Source organism: Malaclemys terrapin, chromosome 4 (assembly GCF_027887155.1).
Source record: "Malaclemys terrapin pileata isolate rMalTer1 chromosome 4, rMalTer1.hap1, whole genome shotgun sequence".
NCBI lineage: Eukaryota > Metazoa > Chordata > Testudines > Emydidae > Malaclemys > Malaclemys terrapin.
In genome coordinates, this window is record NC_071508.1 from 35,526,034 (window position 1) to 35,535,262 (window position 9,229).

Sequence of the window (9,229 nt, forward strand, 5' to 3'; positions counted from 1 at the left end):
TGCTCTCAGTGGGTCTTGGCTTTAGCTGCTGGGCCTGTGAGCCTAGACCAGGGGTCTCAAACTCAAATGACCACGAGGGCTGCATGAGGACTAGTTCATTGGCCCGAGGGCCGCATCACTGACACCCCTCCCCTCGCTGGCCCTGGCCCCACAGGGGGCAGGGGCTCAGGGCAGGAGTTGAGGTACAGGGGGCTCAGGGCAGGGAGTTGGAGGGGTGAGGCAGGGACTGCTGGGTGCAGTAGGGGGCTCTGGGCAGGGCGTTGGGGTGTGGGGTGCAATAGGGGTGAGGGGTGCAGCAGGGGGCTCAAGGTAGGGAGTTAGGGTGCAGGAGGGAGTGTGGGGTGTGGTAGAGGGTTGGGGTTCAGACAGGGGGCTCAGGGCAGGAGGTTGGGGTGCAGAAAGGGTGTGGGATGTGGCAGGAGGCTGAGGGCAGGGAGTTGGGGTGCAGAAGGGGTGGGGGATGCAGAAGGGGGCTCAGGATAGGACATTAGGGTGCAGGAGGGGGTGTGGGGTGTGGTAGAGGGTTGGGGTTCAGACAGGGGGCTCAGAGCAGGAGGTTGGGGTGCAGAAAGGGTGTAGGATATGGCTGGAGGCTGAGGGCAGGGAGTTGGGGTGCAGCAAGGGGTTGAGGTGCAGGCAGGGGGCTCAGGGCAGGGAGTTGGAGGGGTGAGGTGCAGGCAGAGGGTTGGGGTTCAGGCAGGGGGCTGATGGCAGGGGTTTGGGGTGCAGGATGGCATTGGGCTGTGGCCTGGAGAAATAGCCCCACAGGCCGTGTGTTGGAGACCCCTGGCCTAGACAGAGCACTCAGGTATTTCCATCAGCCTGCTCAATGGCAAATGCAGCCACCCAAAGAAGTGAAGAAGAATGGAAGGGAAAGAGTAAAGCTGGACCATCCGCTGAGCTGCTGCACTCAAGTGAGCAGAGCCGGGGAGAGAAGAGGGAGAACTCGAAGGTGGCTGGCGGCAGTAGCGAGGAGAAGCAGTTTGGGAGCCAGCAGAGGAGAAATAAATAGTTAATAAGAAATGCTGCCGGCTTTCTCTTGTGTGGTGAAGGGTTGAAAAGGGGTCTCTTTACTATCAGGTTAAACTTTAAAATAGCTGTGTGTGATTGGGGGGGGGGGGGGGTCCTATAAAGGTAAGAGGTCACTCTAGGGGCTTGAAGTCCCAGATTGTGGGGCTATTGCCTCCTTCTACCAGCTGATCTCAACCCAGCAACTCCCTCAGGTGGTAGCAGTAGTGAGCGCTTGTCCTCCTTTTCTGGACTAGCCACCAGATAAAGGACACGATACATGCAGCCAAGGAAAGAGAGAGGCAGTGTTGCCTGTTAACATGGCTCTTGTGGGGGAGCACGGCAGGTTACTTTGGACTAGGTAGGAGCCACATGTCTCCAAACCTGCACCTCCCGAGGCTCCAGAGACTTCGCTCCCGATCCCAGAGCGTCCTCAGAGTCCTAAAGCGCCAGATGGAATCTGGCTTCTCCCCCCACCTCAGCAGTCCAGAAAAAGTTATTTGTAGACATGTTCTGTGTCCTCTCCTGCCACACTCCCCTGTTGGCGACTAATGCAGTCACAGAGTCCAGGCTCGGATATTAGGGAACACTATTTCACTAGGAGGGTGGTGAAGCACTGGAATGGGTTCCTTAGGGAGGTGGTGGAATCTCCATCCTTGGAGGTTTTTAAGGTCAGGCCTGAAAAAGCCCTGGCTGGGATGAGTTAGTTGGTGTTGGTCCTCCTGAGGTCTCTTCTAACCCTGATATTCTATGATGTCTCTGTCCCTCTTTTATACTCTCTTTCAGTTGCTAGAAAGATCGTTGCTGTGTCATGGGGGTCAGGCAAGCCCATTGGTCAGGCAGTACCCCACTGACTAAGTGCCCTCTCCAAGGAGTCTCCCAGAGAGTGGATTCTTCCTGATGGGCCATCAACACCTTTCTGACCCTCCTTTGTTTCTACTGTAAAGCTGGCTGTGGGCGTCTCCCAACCTCACAACATATTTCAGAAACTCACATAGAGCATAACTTCCCATACCATGACAGCACATCCAATCCAACAGGTTATTAATGTTCAACAGATCCAGACATTTTACATACCACCTCACAAGGCATGCATAATACAAAATATCTCATAATCATATCACAGTGGTGAATACTGTGTGCTACTGAGGGATACAGGGTTCCAGAGTGTCAGTGTATCATGGCCAATGGCAGTAAAAGCCCAAAGGAGATGCTCCCCTGGAACAGCCTTTGGTGACAGCAAGGTCCCCACTGAGAACTTCAGTGCAACTCTGTTACCCAGCTGTCCCACCCTAGCATCAGCTGCAACTCAGTGCTTTTTGAGTGGCTTCATGCTGGCTGCATGCCTAGAGCTAAATCTTTTCTTTCCCAGAAAGAGCCATTCCCATGTTTCTTTCGATTTCCACCCACGTCAGCCAGGAAACAAATCCAATGCAGAGTGGAGGGTGTCATGGCCGTGATGCACTCTGAGAAAACCCAACAGCATTCACAGCTGGCTGTGTAACTTTTCATTGTCTGATCATTGCCTCCCAGCCTGAGATCCAAAGTGAAGATGTGGGGTGTTGAGAAGTGGCTTGCCATTAGTAGGGTTCAGAGTTAGCACCACATTGAGGTGGACTGAGGCCAGCTTGCCCCTCTCTGATAGCTGTTGTGTGAGGCCCACTACAGACTCAGGCAGAAGTTAGTTTGTTCTGGAACAGCCTTCTAAGAGGAGCAGTGAGGGCAAAAAACCTAAGTGGCTTCTGACTGAGCTTGATAAGTTTATGGAGGGGATGGGATGACGAGACTGCCTACCATGGCATGTAGCCGATCTATAACTGCTAGCAGCAAAAATCTCCAACAGGCGGTGATGGTACACTAGATGGGGAGGGCTCTGAGTTACTATAGAGCAAAGAGCTCCAGGATACATAGCAGGGCTCATGTGGCAGTGAGTTCCAAAGAGAAAGGACCCATTCATAAGATCACATTATCTGAAGAAGCCACCCCAGAGACAGCTGCATCTCAGCGCTGGACGAGCCATCCCCATGTAGTGTTGCTGTGCTGCTGTTCCTCAGCTGTTCCACCCCAGAAGTGACTGCATCTCAGCCCCAGGTGAGCATTACCAGCAGTGGAAAGAGTTGAACATTTGCTAAGGGTTTTTGTTTTCAGTTCTAAGAAATACCTCATTTCTGAGAAGAGGCAGTTGGGATGTCATTTCTGGACGGAGAGACAATGGTAACATCCAGAAATTCACAAGGGGGTGTATCTCTGGCCAAACTGTCCCCCTCCTTTCCCCCCCCCCCACAAGGTTGGTCACAGTTCCTGGCACTTTCAGTGCTCTTTAAAGCACGTGCACTTCCAGACCCTGCTGCTCCGAAGAGCCCGTGGGGGGATCTGGGGAATGAAGATTCTCTGCACCCTCCAGTCTCTGTCACTTGCTTTTCCAGCCTGGCCCCACTGCTCCGGGCCCCTCTGTGCTCCCCTCCCACACACACACTGCCTCCCACCTCCTCGCACTACAATGTGAGAGCAGGGCCACCCCACCCACCTTCAAACCCCCGCCAGCTGGGCTGCTGGAAGGATAAGACACAGGGAGTTACGCTTTTGTTTCTCAGACAAAATTTTGCCTGCACGGAGAGAAGTGGAGATTTGGCCGGCTAAGAGCAGGGGGCGGAGGGGGGAGGGCATGTGGAGGGTTTTTGCCCCAATCTAGTCCATCCCCCCCAAGGAGCAGGATTGTCCCCCCTACTCTATCCCCCCCGCCAAGGGGCAGGATTGTCCCCTCTGCTCTATTCCCCCAGGTTGCAGGATTGTCCCCCGCAGTCTATCCCCCACCTATGGGGCAGGATCATCCCTGTTTGTTCCCCATGTTTCACCCTCCCTAACTGTGTTAGGGCATTGCCAAGTCACATGAGAAGTCTTGGCTCTCTGTGGGTGGAAATTCCCAGCAGCTAGGGGTGGGGGTGCGGGACAGGGGCAGTTCGGCCCTTGCCCTCTGTCCAGCAGAAAGATAGGCTCAGACAGCGGCTAATCTACCCCCAATGCTGGGTCTGGCTCATGGCGTGATTTGAAACACTGTCAAACTCTCACCAGTTCAACCAGCTAAAACCCGGGCAAACCCCTGGGCCTGTGGAATCCCCTAGAACAGTGGCTTGTCTTGCGTTAGCCGCGATCGGGACATTTACAGGCACAAGCTAATCTATGGAAGGAAAGCTGGCCCCTCAGATGTTCCTCCCCCCCCCCCACAAAAACGAGGGGTTCTATATATTTGCTTGCTGGTCTTTGGAGCCGCTTTTCCAGCCCTTGCCACTGAAGGGAGAAGCTGGAAAAGGGGCTCCAAAGACCAGCAAGCAAATATATCGAACCCTTCTTTTTTATTGGGGGGGTGAACATCTAGGGGGCTAGCTCTTTCTGTGGGTTAGTTTGTGCCTGTGATGCGCACTGCTTTGCTTATCACAGCGCAGCAATCCCATGCCTCTAGCAGCTGGGGATTGCAGGAAAACCCCAACTGCCCTGTGAATCTGGCAACTTTTCAGTGGATGAAATCCTGATAGATTATGTCCAAAGAGGGCTGTAGGGAGCGGGAAGGGACTCAGCGGGGGGAAAGGGGCTGAGCTGTCCCTGATCCCAGTTCCCCCAGGCGTTATTCCCTGCAGGGCGTCTCCCGATATTGGAAGACCCAACGCTACGACTTCTCCTCACCCATGAAGGTACCAGGTCACCCCTCCCTCCGCCTCTCTCTTTCCAGCCTGGATTTGGGGGGGTGGGGGGCTGGTTCTATTGACCCCAACCCCAGGTCCTCCTGACATTGGCCAATCACACTAGCCCAGAAGGGGGCACCACAACAGCTCCACCAAATGTCCTGATCGAAGACTCCTAGCAGCCAAGAGATAAGGGGACCTGCAGGAAGCCCTGCCAGAGAACCAGCCCCTCCACTGGGGTGGCAGCAACGTGGTCATGGCTGTGGGGTCGAGGTGCTGCCCTCTGGCTCTATTGAAATGTGGGGGGTTGGGGACCAGTACGGAGGTGATAGCGAGGAGCAGGTCCTGTACGAATGTGGGGAAGGTGGTGACTGTGGGGGGGCTCCAGTTCAGAGATGGGCCCATCCCATCCGCACCCCCAACCCCGTTCCCTCTCCCCACACAGATGGCTGAGGCGTTTGCAGTGATGAGACAGGAGTTAAACAGGAGAGCAGTAGAAGCCACCAGGAGGGAATATGACCAATTTGTGCAGGAGCTGGTGAGTGCAGAGGGGCTGTGGATTGGGAGTGAGGGGCACCAGCATCCCTGGGGGGAGTCAAGGCTGAGGTAGCAGGGGTCTGTGGATCGGGAGTGAGAGGGCTGCGGGTGTGTGAGGAGGCGGCGCCTCCTGTGGCTGGGTAACACTAGTGCTCGTCCCTAATGGCCGATCACTCCCCCATCCCAGCAGGACCGTGACCACCAGAGCATGAGCAGATGCCTGAGGGTGAAGCCTGCGGAAATGCAACGATGCCTGGAGGGGAAACGCCAGGAGTTGCTGGAGCGCTGCCGGGGGGAGCTGCGGGGCGAGGACCCCCAGAAACAGGTGGCCCTGGAGGAGCTGGACCAGGAGCTGGATAAGCAGATGGACGAGTTCCTGACAGCCTATGGGCAGCACTTTAAAGTGAAGAAGGCTGAGTGGTTGGGCCTGGCCATGGGTCGGGGGGGGTGGTTCCTGGCAGTGGTGGGTGCGGGTATTGGAGTAGGCATCAGGGTGAGTGTAGTTGTAGTGGGGCTGGAGGAAGCAGTGGCCATTGGGGTTCTGGCTGGGGGCTTTGGCCTGATGGGGGGGAGGGTTGGGCAGCTGGGTGGGCCCCAGTTTGTATGGTAGGTGGCCTCAAGCAAGACAGGCACCATCACCCTAGGTCAGGGGGATGAGCGGGAGAGCAGGGCAGGGTGTTCAGATCAGGAGCCCCTTCTGTGGAGGGACACACAGCAGGAAGGAACTATCACACCTCACTCGGGTAAAGGGTCTGTCCCAGCCCTCAGCACTGGGAACCTCTGTATGCAAGGGGATAGATAGGTAGATAGATATATAGATAGATGGGGCGTGTGGGGATAGATAGATAGATAGATAGATGGGGTGGATGGGGATAGATAGATAGATAGTGTTGGAGAATAACAGAGTTCTCACTTTTTGTTTGGGTACAGCAAGTCAGATACTTTATTTTCTCTAACAATTGCGAATAGGGAGAGAGCTAAACAGGTCTCTCTAGTGGTAAACAGTTACAGCAAATCTTTATACCTTTCATTACAGACAGTAATAAGCAACAGCTGCATTTTGTTTATACATAGGCCATCTTGATATCTTATTTTTCTCACTTGTTTTGACGCTAGTCTACATACAATATTTTCTACACATTATCTACACAAGGTCGCAACAACTTCTCACACAGTTCTTTCCCACTCGCCTCACACAATCCTCGCGTCTACAAATCTCACGTTATTAGGGTTACAGTTAGCCTGACTCTTGCAAACAAACTGTCATGCATTGCAATCCCCTTCCTGTCAGTTCTTTCTCTGCTTCCACAACCCCCCCTTTTGTACTAGTACAACAAATATTTTTAAATTTTTATTTGCATTAAGTTTTGGAATTTAGATTTTACATTGGATGCTTTAATCTTAGGGGTTCTGATTGGATGTAATGATAATGCATGATGAGCATGGACATGAAAGGTATTATTATTATTACGTTTTTTACAGTAATAATAACATACTTTTACACTAGCTAACAACAATACAAGCAATAACATTTTTATAGTGATAATATGATGGGGTTGTTGTACATTTTTAGTTATAAAACAATATATTATATTTAGTACATAAGGTGGACATTTTATAAGCTGTATGAAAGACATACTTTTTAACTTGATATATATTTTGAAGCATGTGAATTTGCTTTTGTACTTTAGAGATTTTTTGAACCTTTGGTAATAGTGAAAGCAAATTTTGAAATTGATTTGGCATTAAACTAGTTTAATTAAAGGGTATTTGGAACTTAAGGGCTATTTGCAAAACTTTATTTGCAGGCCAGTAGATAATATGATTGCTGCAGTGGTAATGAGATTAAAATGTATGTCGTGCAATGTGGTGGCATTAATATACAGACAGTTATTATTAGCTTGGAAAAGTAAATGTTTTGTTAGGGTAGTTTTTTGTTTTTTATTTTTTTAGCAAACGTAATTATGAACAGTGACAACTTTTTTTGGCTTTAGTTTACGTATACACTGAAGCTGTGGGGGTTTTAACGACCAAAATGTCCATTGACTTTCTAACTTTATTTAAACGTCAGGTGTAATTTTAGGAGCACTGACTAGAAATTGATTGGGCATACCAGGTAATTTAATTTTTTAGATGTTTTGGTGAATTACCCAATTCCACATGCATTTTTTTCATGGACCCGGCAGGATTCGGTATGTGGGAGCCCACACCCCCCTAACCGGTTCATATGCTTGGAAGGAGCACTGAGAACGTCCGCACTTTCACCCAGAAAGTCTCCAAGTATGTTTTTATGGCCACAGATCAGATGGTACTTCTGATGTGTCTGTAAGGGCAGTGGGCCAAGCCTGATGCTCAAGATCATTTTGAATGGCCATTAGCTGGTTATTTAGGAAATTCTGAATTTTTGAACTTGCTAGATTTTACTGCAATGCCTTTTTAGCCTTAGTGATATTTAATACATCACTTTTAGACTCCACACCCGAGACTCGTGGAGTCTCTTTGTTGCTTTCTTTTACCAATAGACAAATTGCTCCCACTGCGTATTAGAGGCTTTTGGCGAAGCCAGGGTTTTTCTGAGTCAGCCCATCGTGGGTCAGATCTCCTAAAAGATCCTCTAGTTACCGGGCTTGCATTAGAATAGTTCTGGTCACGAGCCAAAAGACTTCGCAGAGTACTCTGGGCGTCTTCTGGTAACTCTCAATTCGCACTGGTGTGTGTACACACACACACACACACACACACACACACCCCTCTATTTCCAAATACCACGATGCATCTGTACCTTATGTCCGGACTCAATACACTATGAGGCGGTAACAACCCCTCTTGAGGCGGTACCCCTCAGCACCGGTGCATACCTATGCATTTTTTATATGCATATGGGGGCAGCCAAACTAACAGGTCCCCAGAACCACATACAACTACCTTATTGGGGGCGGCAAAACAATTCCCCAGAACCGCTCTGCATCTGATCTTGCTGCACAGTCAATAAGTTCGGATGGCGTGAGCCCAACAGGGACAGACGGCTCCACAGACAGTCCTTCCTTGACACCCCAATAGAGATTTTAAAAGGTCTCTTACCTCTATTGTGGCGCCATGGGGTTAGAAGGGGAACGATCCGTAGCAGCTGCCGGTACCTCTGCGGGCGTTGCCATCCCGGACGAGCCCCCAAATTGTCGGAGAATAACAGAGTTCTCACTTTTTGTTTGGGTACAGCAAGTCAGATACTTTATTTTCTCTAACAATTGCATTGAGGGAAAGAGCTAAACAGGTCTCTCTACAGGTAAACAATTACAGCAAACCTTTATACCTTTCATTACAGACAATAACAAGCAACAGCTGCATTTTGTTTATACATAGGCCATTTTAATATCTTATTTTTCTCACTTGTTTTAACTCTAGTCTACATACAATATTTTCTATACATTTGTGACGTTATTGACATAAACTGGGACCTTATAGATCATTGTTGCAACCAAGGTCCTGTATTGGCACCCAAATCTTGTATAAAGGGGGTCAAATGGGGTGTCTAAGACAAGGTTATGGTTTACTGGTTATGATTATGCTGTCTATATGTGTGTACCAGTTTTGTAGTTGAAGTTATGAATATTGGCTCTATACTGTCTGTATGGCAAATTTATGCTATGCTTCTGGGTGACATCCCAGACAAGCTGAGATTAGCTCTGCCTAGCCTGCTTGATGGCCCATTAAGGACCATCAGCTATACAATGGGCTCATTGAGACAAGGTAAGTATGCCTTCAGACTCAGCAAAGTATCCAGGAACTTGCCCATGTGACTCCAGACTCCATTTTGCTGTAATTTTCCACAGTAAGCACAAAGAGGGGTTCTTACACCTGGAAAAGACTATATAAGGCGGATGCCTCATCTCCATCTTGTCTTCAATCCTGCTTCATACCTCTGGAGGAACTTTGCTACACTGAAGCTCTGAACAAAGGACTGAGGACCCATCCCAGTGGGGGGATGTATTCCAGAGACTTGATTT

General features: G+C 50.2%; 1 long non-coding RNA gene across 1 annotated transcript; it reads left to right on the forward strand.

Moving 5' to 3' along the window:
- Positions 1–4,636: 4,636 nt before the first annotated feature.
- LOC128835996 (uncharacterized) lies at positions 4,637–5,441 on the forward strand. Its single transcript, XR_008444726.1, has 3 exons — positions 4,637–4,697; positions 5,134–5,226; positions 5,416–5,441. It is a non-coding gene; the product is annotated as an uncharacterized LOC128835996 (long non-coding RNA).
- Positions 5,442–9,229: the final 3,788 nt, after the last annotated feature.